Here is a 13,745-nt window from a genome sequence, read left to right as displayed (position 1 = left end):
AGCATTGATCCTTTTAAATACAAACTGCATCGTTGTGTTAAACAAATTAATCACACTGTTTCGAGATTTTGAAAATAAAAATAAAATGTATCATGCTAGTGCGTTGAAAGAATTTGGCACCACGACAATGTTAGTGCACTTTTTTTATAAGTGCACCAGTCAACTTACTAAATGCACTGATGTGCGGAGAAATTGAATATATATATATATATATATATATATATATATATATATATATATATATATATATATCGTTTTTTTTCTTTTTTTAAATTCAAAAACGAGCAGCGATTGATTTTTTGAAATATAATTTCATAAAATCTTTTAAACATAAAAAATGTATTCATCATTTCATTATTTCACCCAAACTTTCAAGTGAGTGATTTCCAAGAGAGACATACCAAGAGTATTGTGCAACAACAGAATACTTTGAAGTAGTAGAACTATTCAAAAGATCAAAAGCTGAAAGGTATGGTGATTCACTCAAAAACCTGCATAGTAAAAATTTAAAATTTTATTGTTTCTTTTACTAACAAAAATTCTTACAAATTCTATTAGGATTTAATTAAAAGAGAGATCATTTGCAAGAGAGACATACTGGGAGCACTGTGGAGCTGTAAAATATTTTGGATCCGCCAAAAGATCAAGTTGAAAGGTATGGTGGTACACTCAAAACCCTCGATAGCAAAAATTTTATATTTTATTGTTAAAATATTTTACAATTTCAGTTAGATTTATTCACAATTCAAAAAAAAACAAACAAACATGTATAGTAAAAAATTTACTATAGATTTTCGGGGGGGGGGGGTTTAGAAAATTCTCTGTTTTTAAAATCCTCACAGAAAACAGGCTTCAAAAAAGGGGTATTGATGGACCCTCTAGATGCATGCTCTGCAAGGAAAACTCAGAATCCGCCTTCCATCTCATGATTGAGTGCAAGTTTGTAGTCTGCACATGGCAGGAGCTTCTTGTTGACGGGAATTACAAATTCATCTTCCCCTCCTCAGTTTCGGAGCTGTTCACGGGCTGGATAGCCAGATATCCAGGTCCAACTCCAAAAAATAAAACAATCAGGGCAGCGTGGAGCGCTCTGCCTAAATTCATCAGCTGGCAAATTTGGCTGGAAAGGAATAGAAGGATATTCCAGAATAAGGAACAGGATTACAGACTAGTTGTCAACTCAGTGAAAAGCCAACTAGTCGAGTGGCTGGTAGACAAAGGAGATGACTCAAATTTAAGCCAGCAGGACAGAGATTTGGGAACCGCCCTCAACTTCAAGTTCCAAAATTCGCACAGCTCTCCTCCTACCCTCAAAAAATGGCAAATCAGGAAAAACGAAGAAGAATTTAAGGCCTGGTTATCCAATCAACCGCTTCCCTCTCTCTTCTTTGATGGGGCAGCTAAAGGGAACCCAGGAATTGCTGGAGTAGGTGGGCTCATCATTACCCCAGGAGACACTACTTCGCATAGATTTGCTTGGGGATTAGGCCATTCCTCAAGCATACAAGCTGAAGCAATGGCCCTTTTTCAAGGAATCAAAATCCTCAAAGAACTGGGCCTTGAGGAGGCAAATGTTTTTGGAGATTCCCAGGTTATCATTAAAGCAGTGGTAAGAAATTCTAATCCAGAGGACCTACAACTAGCAAGGATAATTACGAGGATCAAAGGCATTACAAAGTCCCTAAATCTGAATTACTTTCATGTTTTGAGATCAAACAATAAAGAAGCAGACATTGAGGCAAACAAGGCAGTTCAGTTAGAGGCCGGTAATATTCTCAGAGACAAGGAGATCCATTGGGAACCAATCCCTTAAAGAGCCATGTTTTATTGCATTCTTTTGCTCCAGTTTGTTTGTATCTTTTAGCTAGGGAACTTAGCAGCAGAAGTGCAATTTACTAAATGTAAAAAGAAGAATCTGTTAAGAGTAGGAGTAATATTCCTCTTGTGGGAAAGCCGTGTAGAAATATGCTCCTCCTTTTGTAACCGAATTTGTGGCTTTCAGCCAATCAGTTAATGAAAATCCCATAACCGTTCTTGTTAAAAAAAAAAAAATTACTATAGATTTTACTAGTAAATTTTTTTACGATCTGCTTTCCGATTTAAATTTAATTACAATTCAAACAAAAAACAAAAAAAAAATAATACTTACCTTAAACCCTTGCTTCTTCCTGGAAACTTTTCACCTTAGGGTTTAACTTCCTCTACCACTTCACAATTAGGGCTTTTCTATTTAGGCATTTTAGATTTAATGGGTTGGGTACTTACTATATATAGGGTGTTTAACATGTAAAGTAGGGGAATCAATTATTGAATTGGGTCCAAACCTTGTCGACCCTCTCTTCTTTCTTAAATGGTTATATGTTCTACAGTGCACCCTCTGTAATATAATACATTGGTGCTTCCTGTGTGATACAATGCATCGATATATTATAACACTTTTGATTTTGTCCAGTTTTTTAATCGTTGCTTCCGGTGTAATATAACGTGTCGGTGTGCCTCTTCCAAATAACATTGTTAAAACATTGTGCTGTGTTTATCCTTACAAATCGCGACGTAATAGTTTAAAATTAATTTTCCATGACAATGTTGAACAATTAAATGTTTTTTTTTTACTATTCTAAACACATCAGTGCATTGATTAAGATAAACACACCAATTACTAGATCTTTTTTGACTGAAAATATTTGATTTATTTGTAAAATATATTTAATGGCTTTTGTATTAAATGGTACAAGTCGTATATTGATAAAATATGTCTCAGAAAGTCTCAAGTAAAAAAAATATTGATCAACACAATGATAACATATCAAAAAAAGCAGAGAAGGCAAGTTCTTTGTAAATTCTTTACAAAATTAATATCTTTGAACTATTTGTAAGTTTAACTAATATGTATTGGTTGGTGTATGTCATGCAGAGCCACAAAATGAACAAGGTCGATAATATTATTCTAATATAAGTGCAGAAGAGCATAAAATCCTGATAAAAAACTTGCAGAATGATGAATCAAGTGAATGAAAAATTACTATTCAATATGAGTTTTTTTTTCATTAATAATATACTTAATAATATTAAATTATGTGTTTCAAACAGTCTATTAATTCATATATGTTTAATGTTCTATAGGGAGAAACAACGAGGGAAAATATCAATGTTGTTCTAAGAAAAGAAAAATTATAGAACATGTAAATGACGATGAACTGGTCCTTAGCTCATCTGGAGTGGCGTTGGAGGTTAATGAAAGGGGGGTAATTTTTAAGAAACTATGAGGGATCTAGTGGAACGAACGTATAAATTCACTTTCCACTTATAATATAAAAATTAATCCAATGATTCTAAGAACCAAATTATATCTAAACTATAGGAAGTGTTTCTAGGGCAATTGGAAATGAGACATGCCAGACTTGCAATAGCAAAAACATACAACATGAAAAAAAATTCCTTCAAAAGGTAATATGTAGAAATTCTTCAAATTCTCTACAAATCTCGCTCTGAGACCTATGTAGAAAATTTGACTATAGGTTAACCTGATAATGCAATATAACCAAAGCAAAATACTATAACTTACTTTTACTATCAAATTTTGTGGAAGCTTAAATATGGAGTTGAATCGAGCTGAACAATATGACCAGAAGAAGAAGAATCAATGCATAATACACATGAAAATACCTTGGGGAAAGCCTTAGCTAAAAACCCCACTATCTGTATTATTATACAAGGTGGAAATACATAGGAATTATACAAATCCTTAGCTCCCACAGCTAGCCAGCTCTCAATACAATCCTCACAGATGCTCACAAGAAATCCTGGCTTCTCTCAAGCCTTCTCCTCTGCCCTCTAAGCTCCTATTTCCTTGCGTTGTTCCTCTGGGATGATCTCATTCAACCAAGTGGAACACTGCTCTCACACACTGTCAGAACTGCGCAATCCTCAAGGAATTATTCCTTCTGCATGCATGAGTTTTCTTTATAGGAAAACACATGCAACTAATAGTACATTGTCCTTGTCTTTAATCTCAACTGGGTCTTTCTCGGAATAGACATGCATGAGTTTCTGATGATGGAATCTTTAGTTAACTGGAGTACACTAGTTGAGTGCATGCATGCATCAACTGACTGTTAACTCTCTATTAGTTCCTCAAATAGTTTGGAACTAATTTAACTGAACTTAATTCAGTAAACTGAGCTAACTAATTACAACTCAATCTTATCTCCTTAATTTAAGGCTTATCTCCTTAATTGAAGGGATAATTGTTGCATGACTTCAAAAAGACTTCTAATATGAATTTTTCTAACTAATTAAATCAAAATAACATAATTAATTATTTCCAAGTATTTTTTAAGACTAAATTCAATTTTAATTCACAAATTAATTCAAAGACAAATTAAATTGGAATTTATGGATTTTATTTTTATCATTTCTTGTTGCTATTTTCAACGCTCCCTCTCAACAAGAAAGGAATTCAACTCGATCCCAATCGTGAACCTTTGGAATGTTATGCATGCAACACTTCTCTCTAATGTTGTTGCTCCAGCAACTCCAGAAACAAAAAAACATCCAACCTGAATCAGTATGATGCATCTATCATCAAAGTCTCTGACTGTTGTTACCTCTGTCAATAGAAAACTTTGCTCTTATGCTGACTCTACCTTTCTGCATTGTTGTCAATCCTTCTTTGCGCTCTTCAGTATCTAATTGCTCTAGCCTCTGTCACTTTGATCTCTGACTGTATCAATCCCACTGATTCCTCCTGCTACTATGTACTTTGGGCTCCTGTAGCAAGGTACGATCCATGAGATAAAAGCTCTCAATGGACCATGCCCCAATTTTAGTCTTCATGGGACTATCACTTCACATCGCCCCATCTCACACCTGGAGGTATCGCTACATGTGATCCCTCTGCCTACTTAGATCCAAATTCCCCCCTAATGGAGGTATCTGCATGAGTGGATCTCTTCACTCAGTCTCCTCTCTGCTTCTCCAATTGTGGCTTCTCCATAATTGTCTGAGACTTCTTCTAGGACTGCATGTTGAGAGGTAATTTACTCTCCCTATCAACCACCAAGTCTCTAACATTTGCATTGCTCCTCAAGGCTTTGCATGCATCTTGAACCTCAAGAGCATACAGGTTCTTAACTCGTGAACCGATCTGTTTCACCTGTCTCATGGTGATGTGTCTAAGGAAAACCTTTCCCTTACTAAAGACAACATCGTAGCCTTTGTCCTCCAACATCGCGACCGATACCAAGTTCTTCTTCAGTCCAGGTACATACCTCACATCTATCAAGGTGATAGGAGCTCCATGCTCCCTCTGAAAAGTAACCGTGCCCACTCCTGAAACACTATACTTTCCGTCATCACCCATCTCTATGCGCATCTTGAGGTCTTTCTCCTCCAAGGTACTGAATAAAATTTTATCGTCGGTCATGTGGAATGAGGCTCCACTATCAATATACCAAACACAACCCATCATCGATGACACCATGCATGTGATCAGGGGTAAAGTACATTTCGAACTGAGAGGCTAATGCCTCACCTTCCGATCCTTGCGAGGATCCCTTCTTGGAATTCTTCAATGGGAAATTAGTCGCATAATGTCTCATCTCGTGACAATTAAAGCATCTCACTTTAGACTTGTCACCCTTCTTCCCTCCATGAGAAGAATTCAATTTGAAATGGGATGCCTTCCCCTTCCCTTTCCTTGCCTTACTCGCTAAGGCCAAATTTTCTTCATCATCATTCTTTGATGAAGAACCATCTCTATGCTCCTCCTGATCTCCTCTTGCATCAGATTCGACCATATTCATTCCCAATCCGGTAGTTTCTCCCTTCCATTCACGAAGTCCTAGTAGCTATTCCAACTCTTTGGAAGGCCAAGGAGAGTGAGGCTCACCATATCATCATCGGCAGTAGTTATTCCCATACTGCCAAGCTCATCTCTACATGTGGTGAGCTTGTTCAGATATATGGAAATAGTATCGTCCTTCTCCATCTTGATTCTTCAAAGCTTATCCTTGAGCGCCAATTTCCTCTAGTTGCTACTATTATGGTAGATGTCCTTCAATGTCTTCCACATTGAAAATGGAGTATCCTTCCCATGGAGACTCAAGACAATATGGTCTCGAACTCCCTCAAGGATGATCCGTCTCACCTTCGCCACACACTTCTTCCACTCAGCCAACTCTTGTGCATTAGTTGAAGTTGGCTTTGGGATTTTTTTGATCAATGAAAGCCTTCAAGCCATTGTCTTCTAATACATCCTCCGTGCAATCTTTCCATGCTATGTAATTTGAGCTACCTTCCAAGGCATACTCGAGTCTCAAGCCATAGAACACCATTGGCCAACCTTGAAGTATGATAAGAATTCGATTTGCACCTGCAACCCTGAACTTCAAACTTCGAATTCTCTTCTCAGTATATTGTTCACAGCTCCGATAAACTAGGCTCTGATACCATGTAGAAATTCTTCAAATTCTCTACAAATCTCGCTCTGAGACCTATGTAGAAAATCTAACTGTAGGTTAACTCAATAATGCAATATAACCAAAGCAAAATACTATAACTTACTTCTACTATCAATTTTTGCAGAAGCTTAAAGATTGAGCTGAATCAAGTTGAACAATATAACCAGAAGAAGAAGAAGAATCAATCCACAATACACATGAAAATACTTTGGGGAAAGCCTTAGCTAAAAACCCCACTATCTGTATTATCATACAAGGTGGAAATACATAGGAATTATACAAAGCCTTAGCTCTCACAGCTAGCCAGTTCTCAGTACAATCCTCATAGATGCTCACAGGCAATCCTGGCTTCTCTCAAGCCTTATCCTTTGCCTTCCAAGCTCCTATTTCCTTGCGCTATTCCTCTAGGATGATCTCCTTCAACCAAGTGGAACACTTCTCTCACTGTCAGAATTGCACCATCCTCAAGGAATTATTCCTTCTTCATGCATGAGTTTTCTTTATAGGAAAACACATGCAACTGATAGTACATTGTCCTTGTCTTTAATCTCAACTGGGTCTTTCTCAGAATAGACATGCATGAGTTTCTGATGAAGGAATCTTTAGTTACCTGGAGTACACAAGTTGAGTGCATGCATGCATCAACTAACTATTAACTCTATATTAGTTCCTCAAACAGTTTGGAACTAATTTCACTGGACTTAACTTAGTAAACTGAGCTAACTAATTACAACTCAAATATAACTCAATCTTATCTCCTTAATTGAAGGGATAATTGTTGCATGACTTCAAAAAGACTTCTAATTTGAATTTCTCCAACTAATTAAGTTAAAATTAATTAATTAATTAATTCCAAGTAGCTGTTAAGACTAAATTCGATTTTAATTCACAATTTAATTCAAGGACAAATTAAATTTGAATTTCTGGATTCTATTTTTACCATTTCTTGTTGTTATTTTCAGCATAATATTCCTAATTATATAAAATTATTTTCTAGAATTATATGTATATATTACTATAAACCATTCATTTATTAATATCGATTTTGTTATATTTAGTTTTCATATGTCCTTATAAAATATCTGAATTTAGGCTTCTGTGATCCATAATTATGATTGTTGGGATATCTTTCAGTACTAATCACATTCAGACTATTTTGTCAGCGTGTTTCGAACCAACCAGTGTGGTTCATCATTAGGACCAGATGCAGAGTCAAATCTAGGCAACCGAATAAATAGTGATAGCAATAGAGAGAGTTGATGATTTGACAGTTAGGGTATAAGGACTAGCTTTGACCCACAATATAAAATATTAAGAAATATTAGGACTCTAACCAATTTATAACTAAATTCATGTTAAAGATACATTTATTAAATCAAAATATTACCCTATACGGTTACAAATAAATAATTGATGACCCTCCCCAATAGATTACCTAACAAAAATTGACTAAGAAAAAATTAAGATATTTATTATATCATGAGTTATGACTGACTAAAATGTTAGGACCAACTAAATAACCAAATAAGAATAAATTAACAAATAATTAAACATATGGATTCTAAATAAAAGAGTTTTCATCAATAAAGATAGGTTCAATAAATTATTTTCCTAATAAAATAACTAAATGAATAAAATATTTAAACTTAGAATTAAAAAATAATTATTTTGGTAAACCATTTCAAATAAATTAGGAAAGAGAATTAAAATCTTTTAAAATTGAAACAAAGTTAGAACAAAAAATCTCTTATTAATAAAAATATATATAAATAGATAAAGGAAAGCAATCTCAAAATGAAGGAACAAGATTAAAATTGTTTTCGAAGCTAAAGCAAAATAAGAAAATTATAAAGTTCCTAATAAAATTTTAATTAAAAAAAAATGAAAATAATAATAATACTTAATAAACGAAAAAAGTACAAATAAATAAAGGGAACAAAAGACATTTAAATAAAAAGATTAAAACTAGGAGGATAGGGCAGGAACCCAACAACTACTAATCTTCCAACCATCATCTCGATTCAGATTACTAGGCCTCCTTTTGATTTCTATAGCTTCCCTAAACTTACGGTGATGGAAATGGTCAATTTTAGCAATGACCTGAGTGTCCTCAATGCAGATATGATGTTTCAACTTTTCTACATGTTCTTCCAAAGCCGACGAGCGTGTTCTCCCATGTTTTATATCTCCCGCATGTTCCAAAATCCTTTGATTTATAGAGCAACCAGTTTCACCCACGTAGGGAGTCCCACAGGAACAGGGGATGAGATAAACACTTTTCATATTCTTGGGGTCCACATGGTCCTTCACTGACCTTAGAGAGCTCTTAATGGTATTCAGGGGTCTAAAAGTCGAAGGGACTTTATGCTTCTTCAAAATTCTAGCAATTCTATCTATGGTCCCTTGAATAAATGGAAGATGCACTCCTGACAACCTATCCTTGGGTTCTTCCCTATTCGAAGGGCCTTTTTCCGCTTTAAGGAAAGCTTTAAGACACTGGTTCTTACTATAACCATTACTATAAAAAACAATTAGGAGATGGGTTTTTTCTTCATAAAGGTGCTTTTCATCAGAAACTCTAAAGGCCCTAGTGGCTAAGGTGTTGAGAACACCTAGTTTTTGGGTCAGGAAATGATGGGATTTAGCATTAAGATATTTTTCTGTGTGAGTTTTCTTCCGAAAGACCTGATGGGAAAAAGAACCATCTTCTTCTTTTGAAATAAGGACATCGAGGAATGGCAGAGATCCATTGGTTTCACATTCCATAGTAAAATTTATGGAACTCGGCTAATTGTTAAGATGTTGGAAAAATAGGTCCAACTTTTCTTGTCCATGTGGCCAAATGACGCAAGTGTCATCTACAAACCTTTTCCAAATCCTTGGCTGGCACAGAGCTGAGGACAACGCCTTAGATTCAAACTCTTTGAACAGATTAGCCACAACGGGGGATAGGAGGGAACCCATGGAAACACCACAAGGTTGTTCATAAAATTCCCCTTCAAAGCAGAAGAAAGTGGAGGTAAGACAAATATCCACTAAATAGGTTGTATCAGGATCAGTATTACGCCTGATGACCTCGATGGAATCATTAATGGGGATACTAGTGTAGAGCAAGACCACATCAAAACTAACTAGCTTATCACTAGGACCAAGCCTTATATCTTTTAACTCATTGACAAAAGAAGTTGAATCTTTGACAAAGGAATCAGTGAGACCAACAAGGGGTTTAAGCTTTTGGGCTAAATATTTAGCTAGAAGATAGGTCAGCCCCCTTATGGTGTTGACAATGGGTCTAATAGGAGCCCCTTCCTTATGGATCTTAGGAAGACCATAAATCCTAGGCATGAGAGGGCTACTCTCGATGAGCTTATGGCTCAAAGAGCTAACCGAGCTACTGGATTTAATGGCCAAAGATACCAATTTGGAGATCTTTTTCAAGAGATTCTTATTGAGTTTCTTGTAGCTCCCCTATTACCTAAGTGATCCAACATTTTTCTCATATAATATTCCTTATCAAGGATAACCGCAGCTCCCCCCTTGTCAGCTTTAAGAACCATAATGTCCTTGTTTCTATTCAACTCCTTGAGAGCCTCGAACTCAACCTTGCTAATGTTGTTCTTTGGGGACTTAGCCCTCCTCAAGACAACATCACAATCTTTCCTAATAATATCCTTAGTGACCTCCATCTTTCAAAAGAAAACTCACACAGAACAATATCTTAATGCTAAATCCCATCATTTCCAGGCCCAAAAACTAGGTGTTCTCAAGACCTTAACCACTAGGGCCTTTAGAGTTCCTGATGAAAAGCACCTTGATGAAGAAAAAACCCATCTCCTAAATGTTTTTTATAGTAATGGTTATAGTAAGAACCAGTGTCTTAAAGCGTTCCTTAAAGCAAAAAAAGTTCCTTCGAATAGGGAAGAACCCAAGGATAGTTTGTCATGAGTGCATCTTCCATTTATTCAAGGGACCACATATAGAATTCCTAGAATTTTGAAGAAGCATAAAGTCCCTTTGACTTTTAGGCCCCTTAATACCATTAAGAGCTCTCTAAGGTCGGTGAAGGAACATGTCGACCCCAATAATATGAAAGGGGTTTATCTCATCCCATGTTCATGTGGGACTCCCTATGTGGGTGAAACTAACCGCTCTATAAATCAAAGGATTTAGGAACATGCGACAGATATAAAACATGGGAGAACATGCTTGTCGGCTTTGGCGGAACATGTGGAAAAGATGAAACATCATATCTACATTGAGGACACTTAGGTCATTGCTAAAATTGACCATTTCCATCACCGCAAGTTTAGGGAGGTTATAGAAATTGAAATGAGGCCTAATAATCTGAATCGAGATGATGGTTGGAAGATTAATAGTCGTTGGGTTCCTTCCCTATCCTCCTAGTTTTAATATTTTTATTTAAATGTCTTTCATTTCCTTTATTTATTTGTCCTTTTTATTTTATTAAGTATTATTATTATTCTCATTTTTATTTATTAAAATTTTATTAGAAACATTATAATTTTCTTATAGCTTCGAAAAATTTTAATCTTGTTCCTTCATTTGTTGAGATTTCTTTCCTTTATCTATTTATATCCTTCATTTGTTGAAATTTCTTTACTTTATCTATTTATATATTTTTTATTAATAAGATATTTTTATTTTCTAACTTTGTTTTATTTTTAAAATATTTTAATTTTCTTTTCCAAAATAATACATCTTTAATTCTAAGTTTAAATATTTTATTTATTTAGTTATTTTATTAGGAAAATAATTTATTGAACCTTATCTTTATTGATGAAAGTTGTTTTATTTAGAATACATATGTTTAATTATTTGTTAATTTATTCTTATTTAGTTATTTAGTTGGTCCTAACATTTTAATTAGTCATAACTCATGATATAATAAATATTTTAATTTTTTCTTAGTCAAATTTTGTTAGTTAATTAGTTAGTAGGGAGGGTCATCAATTATTTATTTGTAATTGTATAGAGTAATATTTTGATTTAATAAATATATCTTTAATATGAATTTAGTTATAAATTGGTTAGAGTCCTAATCCTTTTTAATATTTTATATTGTCGGTCAAAGCTAGTCGTTATACTCTAACGGTCGAATCATCAACTCTCTCCATCGCTATCATTATGTATTCGGTTTCCTAGATCTGACTCCACATTTGGTCCTGATGATGAACCACACTGGTTGGTTCGAAATACGTCGACAAAATACTCTGGATTTGATGAGTACCAAAAGATATCCCAACAATTATTAAAATAGTTTATTACTTTTTTTCAAGAAGATTATGAAAATCCCAAATGATCAACGTGTTGATATGTGAAGCATGTCAGTATGAATGTCCAAAAAAGTGTATAACGAGATGGTCAAAGAAATGGACATAATTGCATCACAAGAGGATTCATCTCAACAACAACGTGCTTCAAATGTATGTAATCATGATTGACTTTATATGATACAAAAAAACAATTCAGCGTTAAATATTATTTTTCAAGTATTTTGTTGCAGAAAAGAAAACAAGATGGAACTCATTTAGCACATAAAACAGGACGACAAGGAAGAAAAGGGTTGATTTCAAAGTTTGAAAGTAATTGTTAATATTTCCTTATAACAACTCAAGGTTTCATTTTTGTATATTTTAAGTTGTTTTACAGCAACCATCCTTGAATGTCTTCAAATAGGTGCTAACATACAAAGAAAAGTTATTGGAAGAATTGATTGACAATGAGTTAAATAAGGGTTGTGAGTATATGTTGCCATATCAAAGATTAATTGTGGAATTTGTAAGTATATATGTTGTTTTAATTCTCTAGTTTATAATTAATAGAACAAAAAAATCCTTTATATTAAATCTATGATTTATAATGGGGTTTAAAACATGCAGGAAACAAAATATGGAACTACACCAACAGAAGACTTGTTGCAACAAGGCATGAGACTTGGTTTTGAACCATGTGCACATTTTATGAGTCATTTCTTACTATGGTACAATGTTATTCTATTTACATTGATTTGTGTTATTTATTTCAATTTTCATTATTCTCCCCAATGCAGATACACTCATTACACTTTATTTTTACGTTTACATACGGACCAAGATCAAGAAGACAAAAACAATTGATGCAATCAACAAAACATTCCTCCAAATAACCCAAGTCATGGAAGTAGCTTGAGAACTAACAACGGTTCCAACAAAGAATGATAATCTATTTGGTTATCAATGCAACCTAATATATTTTTTGAAATAATTGTCTGTGAAAATCAAACATTTTGCTTAATGTAATGAACATACTGTCCCAATTGAAAGACAAGTGGTTACCAATAACAATCCCATTTTGTATGACAAAGAGCCTCTTATTGATATATAATAAAATACATTTAAATTTATTCTATTGTGTTATCCAATGTAATTGTGAAATGTTATACCACTGATTAAATATATGGATAATTAAATATTATAATGAAGAGATGTGAAATCTGATAATATAACAAATTAATCCAAACATCATATACAAATACACTAATAAAATTTTAATTTATATGAATATTGTTATAAGATATATGTCGATTTTCGATAAACAATGGATTTTAAAAATTACAATTATTGCATGGTCACAAGTCGATGTTTCCAAAAAGGAGAAAAACTCATTCAAAAAACTAGTGCATTTATAACATAAAAACGCATCAGTGCATTATTTTATATAAATCACCATGACGACATCTTTTTTCATGATTGGTGCCTTTTCGAAAAACGACACCACTGGGAATTTTATTCCTTCAAGCACAGGTATTGTTTGATATTAAAGCCCCGGTGCATTGTAATTATTAACGCACTAGTGCTTTCATAGAACTAACACCCTGGTGCTATAAAATATTATTTTTGTCCCGGTGCATTTATGAAAACTAACATCACTGGTAATTTTGTATAATGAACACATCAGGGAATTTGTACAAACGATACACATCAGGGCTGCAAGTTTAAGAAAAAACATCAGTACAAGAATTATTTTTTGCGTGCCCCAGTGTTATTCCTTACAGGAATTCCCCGGAGCTTTTATATATATTAGCATCGGTGCGATATATATTATGTGATGGTGTTATTTGCATTCAACACCTTGGTGCATTTAGTTATGTATGTCTCCTAGTTGTTTTATATATGCAACGCATCAGTGCTACTTGTTTCATGAAGCGCAAAAAAAAACAAAAACAAAAAATCCACTAAAACCTCTGCCCACCCATATTTTTTCAATTGTGATGAAGCTCCTTTA

Source organism: Pinus tabuliformis, chromosome 7, assembly GCF_031772625.1.
Source record: "Pinus tabuliformis cultivar Carrire ecotype Pingquan chromosome 7, CPIR1, whole genome shotgun sequence".
In the NCBI taxonomy this organism is placed as follows: domain Eukaryota; kingdom Viridiplantae; phylum Streptophyta; class Pinopsida; order Pinales; family Pinaceae; genus Pinus; species Pinus tabuliformis.
Note: the sequence above shows the minus strand (reverse complement) of the source record.